Source organism: Hibiscus syriacus, unplaced genomic scaffold (genome assembly GCF_006381635.1).
Source record: "Hibiscus syriacus cultivar Baekdansim isolate YM2019G1 unplaced genomic scaffold, ASM638163v2 tig00111659_pilon, whole genome shotgun sequence".
Taxonomy (NCBI): Eukaryota; Viridiplantae; Streptophyta; class Magnoliopsida; order Malvales; family Malvaceae; genus Hibiscus; species Hibiscus syriacus.
In genome coordinates, this window is record NW_024063149.1 from 1,070,313 (window position 1) to 1,084,443 (window position 14,131).

At 38.8% G+C, this 14,131-nt stretch overlaps 1 pseudogene; it reads left to right on the top strand.

Moving 5' to 3' along the window:
- Nucleotides 1-9,288: 9,288 nt before the first annotated feature.
- On the top strand, nt 9,289-10,679 carry LOC120167019 (annotated as a pseudogene).
- Nucleotides 10,680-14,131: the final 3,452 nt, after the last annotated feature.

Below are 14,131 nucleotides of genomic sequence, written 5' to 3' on the forward strand. Positions count from 1 at the left end.
AACTCCAATATATATATATATATATAGTTAGTTAGTTAGTTCATGTTTCGCTGATATAACAGAGATGAACAGAAAGTGTTGAAAATTAAACCAACTTTCGGTGGAAAGTTGGATTTAATTAATCCACCGAATGGCAATGTCAAAAAGGGTGGATTTGTTGAAAATTAACAATGGTAGAAATACACTTTTAGTCATTGTAATTTAGGATATTTACAATTAGTCCTTAAGCTTCAACTATAAATACCCTAGCTCATTTAGCTTCAAAACCATCCCAAAACATTCTAGCTTTCTTCCAATACTAGAGAGATTTTAGAGAGTTTATTGAGAGTTGTTTTCTCCTTTTTATCTAGAGAGAATTATTATTGTTTTCTCCTTGGTAGATCGAGAGAGGTTGTAATTCCTATTTCTCATAGTGAAATTTTCTACCGTTGCCCGTGGTTTTACCCTATATTTTTAGGGGTTTTCCACGTAAATTTTGTGTCTATTTTATCTTCATTTTTATTTTCTTAAATTATCAGTTGCGATTTTGCTCTATCCGACAGCCGTCTTCCGCAACAATTGGTATCCGAGCCAGATTTGAGTGTGTAATATCTGCTTATTGTCTTTGTGGTTGCCACCAAAGGTGGATCCTCCAAAACATAAGAAAGTAAGAAGGTATTACCCATTCTTTGAAGGTTCCAGAGAACTATTCACGATAGTGAAATAGTGGGAGCTATCCGTAAAAGAAGCTATGGCAACGAAATTTGATATTGAAAAATTCAATGGGAGAAATTTCTTATTGTGGAAATTGAAGATGAAGGCCATCCTAAGGAAAGACGGGTGTCTAGCGGCTATCAATGAAAGGCCGGTGGATTTCGCAGATGACATCAAATGGAACGAGATGGACGGGAATGCTATGGCAAACTTTCATCTAGCATTAGCAGATGAAGTATTGTCAAGCATCGAGGAGAAGAAGACAGCTAAGGAGATGTGGGATCATCTCACCAAATTGTACGAGGCCACATCGCTGCACAATAAAATTTTCCTTAAGAGGAAATTGTACACTCTCCGTATGCCAGAATCTACTTCAGTGACGAAGCACTTAAATACACTGAACACCTTATTTTCTCAGCTTACATCCTTAAGCTGTAAAATAGGAGAACAAGAACGTGCTGAACTTCTACTTCAAAGTCTACCGGATTCGTACGATCAACTCATCATCAACTTGACAAACAGTAATGTCACCAGTCTAGTCTTCGATGACGTTGCAGCTGCTGTTCTACAATAAGAAAATCGGCGCAAGAACAAGGAAGACAGACAAGTAAATCTGCAACAAGCAGAAGCGTTGACAACGATGAGAGGGAGATCAACAGAACGTGGCCAAAGCAGCAGTCATAAACATGATAGATCGAAGTCGAGGAGCAAGAAGAATTTAAAGTGCTACCACTGTGGAAAGAAGGGTCACTTGAAGAAGGATTGTTGGAGTCTAAATAAAACTCCAATCCACAAGGCAATACCGCAAACACTTCAGATGATGGAGATGCTCTGTGAAGCGTCACCACCGTGGAAGGAAGAAAACGATTTGCAGATATATGGCTGTGAAGCGTCAACCACCGTGGAAGGAAGAAAACGATTTGCAGATATATGGCTCATTGATTCGGTAGCAACATTTCACATGACCTCAAGAAGAGAACGGTTCCATCATTATGAACCTGTCTCAGGATCTGTGTATAGTTGCAATGATCATGCTTAGAGATCATTGGCGGGAGCCATCAATTGAAGATGTATGATGGAACAATTAAAGTTGTTCGAGATGTACGGCACGTGAAAGGCCTGAAGAAAAATTTATTATTTTACGGATTGTTGGATAATAATGCAAGCAAGATTGAGACAAGGAAAGGAATCATGAAGATGTTCCGTGGAGCGCTTGTGGTGCTGAAAGACGAAAAGATAGCAGCAAACTTGTACATGCTGAAGGGAGAGACTTTGCTAGAAGCAGAAGCCTCTGTTGCCTCATGTAGTTCAGATTTGGCAATGCTATGGCATAAGAAACTTGGACACATGTCAGAACAAGGAATGAAAGTCCTTGTGGAGCAAAGCTACTTCCAGTCTTAACAAAGGTATCACTTACTTTGTGTGAGCATTGCATGACAAGTAAGCAGCACCGGTTGAAATTCAACACATCAAATTCTAGAGGCAAAAGTGTTCTAGAATTGGTTCACTCTGACGTATGGCAAGCACCAGTAACATCCCTAGATGGAGCAAAATACTTTGTCTCATTTATTGATGACTACTCCAGGAGATGTTGGGTGTACCCTATTAAGAAGAAGTCATACGTGTTTTCAACTTTCAAAAACTTCAAAGCGCGGGTGGAACTTGATTCTGGAAATAAGATCAAGTGTTTCAGAACAGATAATGGAGGAGAATACACAAGCGAAGAATTTGATGACTTTTGCAAGAAAGAAGGCATCAAAAGACAGTTCACAGTGGTGAACACTCCTCACAAAATGGAATGGCAGAGCGGATGAACAAACCTTGTTAGAAAGAACAAGAGCAATGTTGAGGGACGTAGGCCTAGAAAAATCATTCTGGGAAGAAGCAGTCAATACCGCCTGTTATTTGGTGAATCGAGCTCCATCAACTGCAATAGAGCTGAAGACACCAATGGAGATGTGGACTGTAAACCAGTTGATTATTCAAACCTCCATGTATTTGGAAGTATTGTACGTGATGTACAATGCCCAAGAAATTTCAAAGCTGGATCCAAAATCCAGAAAATGCAAATTCTTGGGGTATGCTGATGGAGTAAAGGGGTATCGCTTGTGGGATCCCACTGCCCGCAAAGTGATCATTAGAAGGGATGTTATCTTTGTAGAAGATAAACTAAAAGAAAAGAAGAAGATGATAGCGCTGAAAAGTCAGAGACTACTCAGATACATGTGGAAAAAAAGTTTGAAGAAGGAGATTCTTCTGAAGCAGAACCAGCACATGATGAACAAGAACCAGAGAGTTCTGAAGCTTCAACAACTCGTCAATCAGATCGTGTGAGAAGACGTCCCAATTGGCACTCAGATTATGTTATAGAAGGTAATATGCATACTGCCTTTTAACAGAAGACGGTGAGCCATCAACATACCAGGAGGTAATAACAGCTCAGATGCTTCACTGTGGATGATGGCGGTGCAAGAAGAAATCGAAGCCCTTCATAAAAATAATACATGGGACCTTGTGCCACTACCACAAGGAAGGAAGCCAATTAGTAACAAATGGGTCTTCAAAATCAAGCGAATGGTGACGATCAAGTGGAGAGGTATCGTGCAAGACTGGTGGTCAAAGGATATGCTCAGAAAGAAGATATTGATTTCAATGAATTTTTTCTCCTGTGGTTCGACTAACAAAGTTCGAGTAGTCTTGGCAATGTGTGCTACATTGAATTTACATTTGGAACAGCTAGATGTTAAAACAGCTTTTCTTCATGGAAATCTTGAAAAAGAAATTTATATGCTCCAGCCTGAAGGTTTTGAAGAAAAAGAAAAGAAGAACTTGGTTTGCAGGTTGAACAAATCTCTGTATAGTCTAAATCAGGCGCCGAGGTGTTGGTATAAGAGATTTGATTCCTTCATTATGTGCCTTGGATACAACAGACTTAATACATACCCTTGAGCTTATTTCAAGAGGTCTGGTGATAACGATTTTGTTATATTACTGTTGTATGTGGATGACATGTTGGTTGCAGGACCCAACAAAGATCATATTGAAGAATTGAAGGCACAACTGGCTAGGGAATTTGAAATGAAGGACTTGGGATCACAAACAAGATTCTAGGGATGCAAATTCACCGAGACAGAAGTAATAGGAAGATTTGGCTTTCACAAAGAATTACTTGAAGAAAATCTTGTCACGATTTAGCATGCAAGATTGTAAGCCAATTTCTACCCCTCTTCCTATTAACTTCAAATTATCCTCCAGTATGAGTCCTAGCAGTGAAGAAGAGAGGATGGAGATGTCTCGAGTATTGTATGCATCAGCAGTGGGAAGTTTAATGTTCGCTATGATATGCACAAGACCAGACATTGCACAAGCAGTGGGAGTGGTTAGTCGGTATGGCAAATCCAGGCAAAGAGCATTGGAATACAGTAAAAGGATTATGAGATACATCAAAGGGACCTCAAATATTGCATTATGTTACGGAGGATCAAACTTATTAATCAATGGGTATGTAGATTCTGACTATGCAAGAGATTTGGATAAAAGCAAATCTACTACAGGATATGTGTTCAAAATTACTGGTGGAGCTGTAAGCTGGGTTTCAAAATTGCAGTCAATTGTGGCTACATCCACAACAGAGGCAGAATATGTAGCAGCTACACAAGCCAGTAAAGAAGTAATTTGGTTGAAGATGCTATTGGAGGAGCTTGGAAACAATCAATAGTATGTCTCTGTTTTGTGACAGTCAAAGCGCCTTGCATTTAGCAAGGAATCCAGCATTTCATTCAAGGACAAAACACATACGAGTTCAATACCATTTCATTCGTGAAAAGGTGGAAGAAGAGACGGTAGATATGCAGAAGATTCATACCAAAGACAACATAGCAGATTTAATGACAAAGGCGATCAATACCGATAAATTTACTTGGTGTCGATCCTCTTGTGGCCTGTCAGAAACGTAAGCAACATGATGGTACAAGGTAGAAAGAATGGTGTGAAGATATGATTGTTTCAATCAAATCTTCAAGTGGGAGATTGTTGAAAATTAAACCAACTTTCGGTGGAAAGTTGGATTTAATTAATCCACCGAATGGCAAATGTCAAAAAGGGTGGATTTGTGTTGAAAATTAACAATGGTAGAAATGCACTTTTAGTCATTGTAATTTAGGGTATTTACAAATTAGTCCTTAAGCTTCAACTATAAATACCCTAGCTCATTTAGCTTCAAAACTATCCCAAAGCATTCTAGCTTTCTTCCAATACTAGAGAGATTTTAGAGAGTTTATTGAGAGTTGTTTTCTCCTTTTTATCTAGAGAGAATTATTATTGTTTTCTCCTTGGTAGATCGAGAGAGGTTGTAATTCCTATTTTCTCATAGTGAAATTCTTCTACCGTTGCCCGTGGTTTTTACCCTATATTTTTAGGGGTTTTCCACGTAAATTTGTGTCTCTTTTATTTTTATTTTTATTTTCTCAAATTATCAGTTGCGATTTTGCTCTATCCGATAGCCGTCTTCCGCAACAGAAAATATAGGTGAGGATGATCGTCTCCTGAAAACTTTAAATTATTATATATTTTAGATATTTTCTTCTTTAAAATTTTCTATGTTAACCCCATTAAAGTTTTACAAGTTAACGTAAAATCTTACACGATGCTCATTTGAGCAAGCAATGTTCAAAGTGGGAGTTGCTATTGAAGCTAAATGCAACTGATGTTGATATATGTGGGTCAGTGAATATGCAGGTAAACACCAAAGTGGAAGTCACCTACTGATGTTAAAATTTTCATTCATGGTCACCTTTTTGAAGCAAGATTTTGAGAGGCATGTTAGGAAATAAACGAGTACGAATAATTTTCCTATAATCAGATTAGTGAGAATGCGAAATAAAATAGGAAAAATAATACCCAAAATTGATAACAGATTTCAACCAATTATGCCTATGTCTCCGGACTACTGCAGATCTTTTACTAAAGGGAGAAAATTTATAGGTGTTTACAAAAACACTTGAAAGAGAGCTAGAATGATTTGGGGGTGATTTTGAAGCTAAATGGGCTAGGGTATTTATAGTTAAAGCTTAAGGACTAATCTTATAAATACCCTAAAGTATACAGGGACTAAAATGTAATTCTCCCATGCACAAAATTCAACGAAAATGGATGCCTAATTTTGAACAATTTAGCAGCCCATGTTTTCCACATTTAGCCACCCTATTTGTAATTTCAACTTTGAATTCCTTGCCAGCCAACCCATTTGTAATTTCAACAATATCGACCAATTGTTGAATATTCAAAAATCTCGCACTTGAAGACTAATTTTAAACTGTCTTCACACCTCGATCAATGCAACAATATTTATAGTTTTGTTATTCTAGCATGCCAACTGAAGCTGAACACAACTTCAGTTTATCTGTAGTCACTGCCCTGTAAACCCACTTGTTATTGGGCAGTTTTTCCGTGGTTGCCTTGTCCCTCAACGTCTTGGCTCCCTTCGACTCTTGTCCACTAGTTTTTGAAGGATTGTTCCTCACTTGAACATCCTCGGCAAGCCCCGGCTTCGACCCTTTTCTTAAGATGGTCTCTGAAGCTATGTTCTCTACACGAACATGCTCGACAAACTCCTTGGACATGTCTAACTCCTCCTGCACTTGACTTCTACTTGCCTTGGAAAAAATGAACCTTATTGAGCCAATTCTCAATGCCTCTTTGATCCTAGGTTCGTCCTCTTCTCTGGATAACTCGATCCTGGGCTCATCCATCACCTTGGATGACTCGGCTCCCCTCGGGTAGTTTCACAACACTTCTGGCATCTTAAGTTTGCGCCCCCTCGTTTGCTCGACTTTACCCTCGACTTAGCATCTTTGAAACTCGAACTTGCGCCAACTGCACACATCTTCCCCAGACTCACCATCTGGTTCATCATTGCATGGATTTTCTCTGCCACTCGAGGAACAATATTCATCATTCTCTGACTTGCCATCATCACGGAATCTCTTGCCGCTACCCTCGGCTTTCGGCTTTGCTTTGGAAGTCTTGTTCTTCTTGACTCCAAATTCTTTGATGGAATCGCCGGTTGTCAAGGCTTTAGACAATTCCTTGACTTCCCTTCGCTCCAACACTTTCTTCGCCTATGGCTTCAATCCGAGCATGAAGGTGAATAATCCATCTTCTTCAGTCAAACTTGGGACTTTGAGCATGAGTTTACTGAATCGACTCACATACTCCTTAAGTGTCCCTTTATGCCTGAGACGCCTCAACTTGGACCACGCCTCCATCCTGGCATAATGTGAGCGGACTCGCTCACTTTGCACCCTCGTCTTGACGACTTTATCTCTTGCTATCGTATCGGGTCCCTTCTTGTGCTCGACTGCTATGACACATACATTCTCTTCACGTTTTGATCCTGGGTTGACTACTTGAGAACTTGTAGTCTCACCATGCCTGCCCCTTGATTCGGCTACTTTGGAATATGTACCCTCACCAAGTCTTGCTCCTGAGTTGATTACTTGGACACTCGCAATTGCATCAGGCTTTCTTACGGGTTCGGCTACTTCAACATCAACAACATTGCCTCGTCTCGATCTTTGCTTGGCTGCATTGATCCCATCAATTGGACCAAGTCTTTTTCCTGGCTTGGTATCTTTAACACTTGCGATCGCGCCAATTCCCGCTACTTCTCGTTCTTCCATCCTCTTCATGATGACTGTAAGACGACGCTTCTCGGGACATCCTCTAATCAAATGAGGACCATCACAGAAGTATCACTTCAATTTTTCCTTGCTACCCTTCTTTTTATATCGAACTTAGCCTTGCCATTCTTTCCGATGACTTTTCTTGGCTACGAACAGTCGCTGGCTCACATTGGCCATTCGAAGAGCTTTCTCTACCATCTTCCTGCTGCACCTTTTCCCGTTCTCCATCACTGTTTCCACTATCTCTGGGCTGGGCATGGACGACACATTGCTACTTGGCTTGACACCTGCAAGCTTAGTCAGCTTTTCGGCTACAACTATGGCCTCCGAAAGTCTCTGGGCATCACCTTGCTCTCCACCGAGCATTGCCCCTGGTTTAAGTCCTTCAAATAAGGTCTTGAGCGCACCATTCAACTTCTTAATTTTCATATTCCCTTCGTCTGCAGCCATCGCTCCCACTCGAATCTGGCTTCGTTTGGATCGTTTCTGACAATTTTTGCGAACCACCATGTATTAGAACACCTCCGTCGACAAGCTCGTATCGCCGACCAAATTTTACTATTCACAAAAAACTATTCACGTAAATAGTAACCTTTGTAGAAAAATTGACAAAATTCACAACCAAAAGCTCATGATACTAGTTGTTGGGAAATAAACGAGTAATTTCCCTATAACCAGATTAGTGAGAATGCGAAATAAAAGCGGAAAAATAATACCTGAAATTGATAACGGAGTTCAGCCAATTATGTCTACGTCTCCGGACTGCTGCAGATCTTTTACTAAAGGGAGAAAATTTACAGGTGTTTACAAAAACACTTGAGAGAGAACTAGAATGATTTGGGGATGATTTTAAAGCTAAATGGGCTAGGGTATTTATAGTTGAAGCTTAAGAAACTAATATTATAAATATCCTAAAATGTGCAAGGACTAAAATGCAATTCTCTCATGCACAAAATTCAATCAAAATGGCTTCCTAATTTTGAACAATTTAGTAGCCCATGTTTTCCACATTTAGTCACCCCATTTGCAATTTCAACTTTGAATTCCTTGCCAGCCACCCCATTTGTAATTTCAACAATGCCGGCCAATTGTTGACATAGATACGAAGATGCATAATTTTCATAAACAACAAATCTCGCATTTTATTTCGTCAAAATTAATAATTTACGTTGTTTAACATATTCATCTTACTCGTATTAACTTCCATGATCATCCAACAAAACAACCAATATCTCCATACCAGTTCGTTAGAAAAACAATAAACCTACCAAAATATGACGAAAGCGCTTATTCTCTCTTGATAACACAAGCAGACAATTATGAGAAGCAAATATAATAAAATTATATTCACTCCACTAATAGAAACCAAAATAAACACAAATAATAAATAAATATATATAATATACATTTTTTACATGAAAAAAATCATTTAAAATAAAAGGGTATATTTAGAACCTTGAAACTTGTATTGTAGTCGAATGAAAATTCTGATCATAAAAAATTTGCTTTGTATTAAATAGATTTATAGGTATTTGTGTTGTATTGTTTTCAGAATGAATCTCAGACAAGTTTCTTGTAATTTAAGCTGAAGGCAAACCTCCAATAAAACATTCTCCAGGGATGCAAGAAAGCATTATTCCCTGTAGGCAACACCACTTTAAGAAATCATAAATAACGAACAAGAATAATGAACAACTCCACTTTTTGCTTTGATACCCACCTTTTTAACTAAATTAAGCTCGTAGAAAATAGAACATGAGTTTAACAGTCACAAGCAACAAGGAATTCTTGCAGGTATGCTCATGCCTCCCCCCATTCACAAAGAAAAGAATCTCTCCCTATCCACTTCTTGAGCCACAGTCCCCCCCCCCCCAAATGCCATCATTCACCATCTTCTCTAACACATCAAAGCATGTGTTCCTCGAGATCGGTGGCCGTATGTTCGTTATTTCTGGTGTTAACACTCATCGGAGTCGAAGGGACTATCGGGGTCAACTATGGCACTCTCGCAAACAACCTTCCCCCACCACCTAGAGTAGCAAAGTTCCTCAAGGAGTCCACGGTTATAAACCACGTTAGGCTCTTCGACGCGAATCCTGAATTTCTACGAGCCTTTGCCCACACTGGCATTTCCGTCACGGTGACTGTTCCAAATGACCAAATTCCGGGACTTACAAGGCTGAATTTTGCTCAACAATGGGTGGAAGACTATATCCGACCTCACACAGCGGCTACCAATATAGTCCGTGTGTTAGTAGGCAACGAAGTGATATCGACAGCAGACAGGTTGTTAATTGTAAATCTTGTTCCAGCCATGCAAACCCTCCAAGCAGCCCTTGCTGCAGCTTCGTTAGATGGTCGAATCCAGGTCTCGACGCCTCACTCTTTAGGCATTCTCTCGAATTCAACCCCGCCGTCCACCGGAAAATTTCGACAAGGCTACGACACGCATGTTCTCAAGCCATTGCTTAGCTTCCTTAGAGATACCAAGTCACCCTTTATGGTGAACCCCTATCCATTTTTTGACTGCTCACCGGATACCCTCGATTACGCCCTGTTTCGGCCCAATGCGGAGTGTTTGATGAAAACACAAAGCTTCTTTACACAAATATGTTGGATGCGGAACTAGACGCAGTCTATTCGGCCATGAAACTCCTCGGATTTGATGATGTTGAGATTGTCATAGCTGAAACTGGTTGGCCATCCATGGGGGATCCAGTACAAGTCAGTGTTGATACAGAGACTGCAGCTGAATACAATGGAAATCTTATGCGGCACGTTAAATCCGGTGTCGGCACACCCCTTATGCCGAACCGAACTTTTGAGACCTACATATTTGCGCTTTTCGATGAAGATCTTAAGCCAGGGCCAACATGTGAGAGGTATTTCGGGCTCTTCCGGCCGGATTTGACACCGGCTTATGATATCGGGATCCTAAGGCCAACGGTAGCTGCTGCTGCTGCTAATATTCAACATGCTACATGTCTATTAGTAATTGCAGTCAGCCTCCTAATAATTAATAACCACGGTGAAATTTTTTCCTTTGAATTGCTAGATTACAATTGTCTATGATAATGATTCATGAATTTTACTGATTCTTATGATTGGCATTGGCAGGCTAGTGAGGCTAGAGATGATGCATTCGTAACCACCGCAACCCCGGTGCCTACGACCGCCCCGTCGCATCAGATGCCTATTTATGACCGAAAACAACGGCTGTGTCTTCCCGAGATGATCTTGGATGAAAAATGGTTTGCGATGGAATATCGAGCACGTGTGCAGCTCGCTTTCTCCCATCCATGAATGCAAGCTAGAAGTCCAGCCCAGAAACGATTTCGATCAGAATTTCGAGCAAACGGGAGCCATTACAAACGTCCTTCCAAGTACATGAGATCAAAATACCTTTCCTTAATTCCCTGTTCTAATCAATTCTCCCCTATATGTCTCTGATATATAGCTAGATATTTCTTTGTTGCAGGAAATGGGAAGTGCCATTAATACTAACTCACTTCATTTGTTTGCAACAAGCAACCAGGACCTGCAACGAGAAAGTAATTCGATTTCGGTTTCGGTTTCGGTTTTGAGTCGGGTTGGATTTTGTTTTTTACTTTCTCCACGGACAAATGAAGTGCAAGAACAAGAACTCGGAGGGAATTCGAGATGTAATATGATTTTTACATTAAAAAATGTAATGAAATTGTTTCATCTGCTTTCCAGTCGAATCATTTGTTTCTTTTTTTCCAGCGCACATAATCTTTTCTTGCTTGTGCTGTTGTGCATTCTTCAACAATACATGCATGCATGTATTTATTTAATCGTAAAGCCCAACATTGTAACTCGAGCTTGTTAATGTGCCTGAAAATCAGTCTTTGCAATTTTATACAAACACCTAGTCTAGTTTTATGCTATAGTCCGTGGTCAAACTTGGAGCGAGTGAGAATTTTTGGATTCCATAGAGATAAAGAAATTTGTTGATTCGACTTAAATTCATAAATTCAGTTTAAACTTGGAATTTTTTTTAAATAAAATTGAAGATATAAAATAAGACTCGAAAAACTTAATTTTTTAAATAATCAAATGAATTGATTTTTAAGTTTGTGTCTCATTTTTACGTGTGTATGTGTATCACAGCTAATATAAATCATTTATATTGGAATCAATTAGTAGTATAATATTATAATTATTTATGATTAAATTTAAATAATTCAATTCAAAATTTATAAATTAAAATGAAATTTGAATTATAAATCAAGACTTGTTAGCTAGATTAGTTAACTTCACCCGCGTCCTATAACCTAATTTTCAACCTTTCTTCCTCAAACCAACGCTCTCTCTATGTCTATCGTCCAAACTTCTTATGTCATTGTCTGTGAGGAAATGGGCCCAGATTGGTATAGGGGAAGAGCCAAGAGAGACACTCATCCCTCCGGTTGCTTCACTGTTGTATTTCACTTGTTTGATCTGTTGAGCAAAATTTAGAGTATACAACTCTAAACTTACTAATATTAGACCCAAACAAGTAAACAAATTACTTGTATTATACCACAATAAAAGAAACTGCAACACTTTCCAAAGACCACTCACAATTTGAAGAGAAATAAACACTCAATAGAAAGCTCACAACTTATACTCAAGACACTACACTCAAATTTTTGGATGATGCCTAACTCAAATGCAAGGGGGTATTTATAGTCCTCACCATGCAACCTACACCATACAAATATTAAATTGATAAATATTCATAGCCATACATTATTACCACCTACTCCATCTACTTCATTAAATTGATGTAAGTAATGACATCTTCACCTAAATTGATTTAAGCAATGACATCAAATTTATTTGGGTAGGTTGTGCTTTGTAATGGGTTGGGGTTGATTTTTAACACTCCCCCTCAACACCAACTCTCATTATTTTCACTATGCCGAGCTGACAGCGAAATATTTCGAACTTGCCTGAACTCAAACTTTTTGTGAACAAGTCTGCAACTTGATTATCCGTCTTGATTTGTTTCATCTTGATTTCTTCTTGCAGAACGTTTTCTCTGATAAAGTGATAGTGCATTTCAACCTATTTAGTTCTTGCATGAAATATTGGATTCTCTGTAAACGAATTGCTGACTGATTGTCACGATACAATAGAACTGCATAATCTACTGGTTGATGTAGATTATTCATCAACTGTATCAACCATGTACTCTCTTGAGCTGTCATTGTTGCTGCTCAATACTCAGCTTCAGTGGTTGACAATGTTACCGTTGGTTGTCTCTTGCTACACCAAGAAATTGTTCCGGAGCCAAGCTTAAACACATATCCAGTTGTTGATCTTCTGGTGTCACGATCTCCTGCATAATCAGCATCACAATAACCAACTAACTTGCAATATTCACTTTTCTTGTACAAAAGACCATAGTCAATTGTACTCTTCACATATCTCAGTATTCATCAAACTGCTTCCAAATGAGGCTTCTTTGGATTTTTCATATACCGACTCATCACACCAATTGTATAAGAAATGTCAGGCCGGGTCAAGGTTAAGTAGACCAGACTACCTACCAATTGTCGATACATTGTTGCTTCTTCCAAATCTTTTCCTTCATGTGCACACATTTTGACATTTGATTCCATTGGCATTGAAGTTGACTTGCATTCGAGCATTCCAAACCTCTTCAACAAATCTTTAGCATATTTCTGTTGACATAGAAATATTCCTTCATGTGTACGATCAACCTCTAGACCAAGGAAGTGCTTAAGTTGTCCAAGTTCCTTCATCTGGAAACGAACTGATAAATTCTCCTTCGTCTGAAGAATTTATGCCTCATCATCACCGGTTATGATTAAGTCATCCACGTACACTAGTACGATAGCTAGCTTACCTTCATTAGCTTTGACAAAATAGCTAGAATCTGCAGGTGTTACTGAATAGTCACTTTTCGTTAGAAATTCAACAATCTTACCATATCATGCCTTAGGTGCTTATTTCAATCCGTAGAGTGCTTTTCGCAGCTTACAAACATATTCAGGATGTTCTTGGCTCTGAAACCCTTTGTTGGCTGTAAGTGCAAGTAAGACTCGTACAGTTGTAAGTTTTGCCACTGGACTAAATGTTTCATCATAGTCTAGTCCATACTGTTGAGAGAAACCACGAGCTACTAATCGTGCCTTGTACCTCTCGATTGACCCATCTGGACGATGCTTTATCTTGTAAACCCATTTGCAAGATATGGGTTTCACATCTTTTATCTTTGGCACAAGATCCCAAGTTTGATTTTGCTAAAGTGCATCGATCTCTTCTTTCATAGTTGTCATACACTCAGAACTCTGCGATGCTTCTTCGAATGTCTCAGGTGTAACACCCGTAATCCGTATAATTATACCTATACAGATTACAGATGTCACCCGTATTTCAAAAACCATTTCCAATTCAAAAGCGATTTAAAATTTATTTTCTTAAAATGGTAATTGATATTATAAAAATATCATATCATATAATCTATATTTTGTTATAGCAAATTTAATTCAAAAGTTTTTTATGAACAGTACCCGTAAACAGTGAACAGTGTATCGATGCACCAAAATTTCGACAGTGATTTCAACATTATATAAAACTCATAAAATTACCATTTTGTTTCCAAATTTGTTTAACAAAATAAATTAAACATTTATAAAATTACATGCCACTATCTAAATCAAATTCCATCATAGGATGTCTTACTGATATTGAAATATACCTCTCGATGCTTGATGTCATTCCGA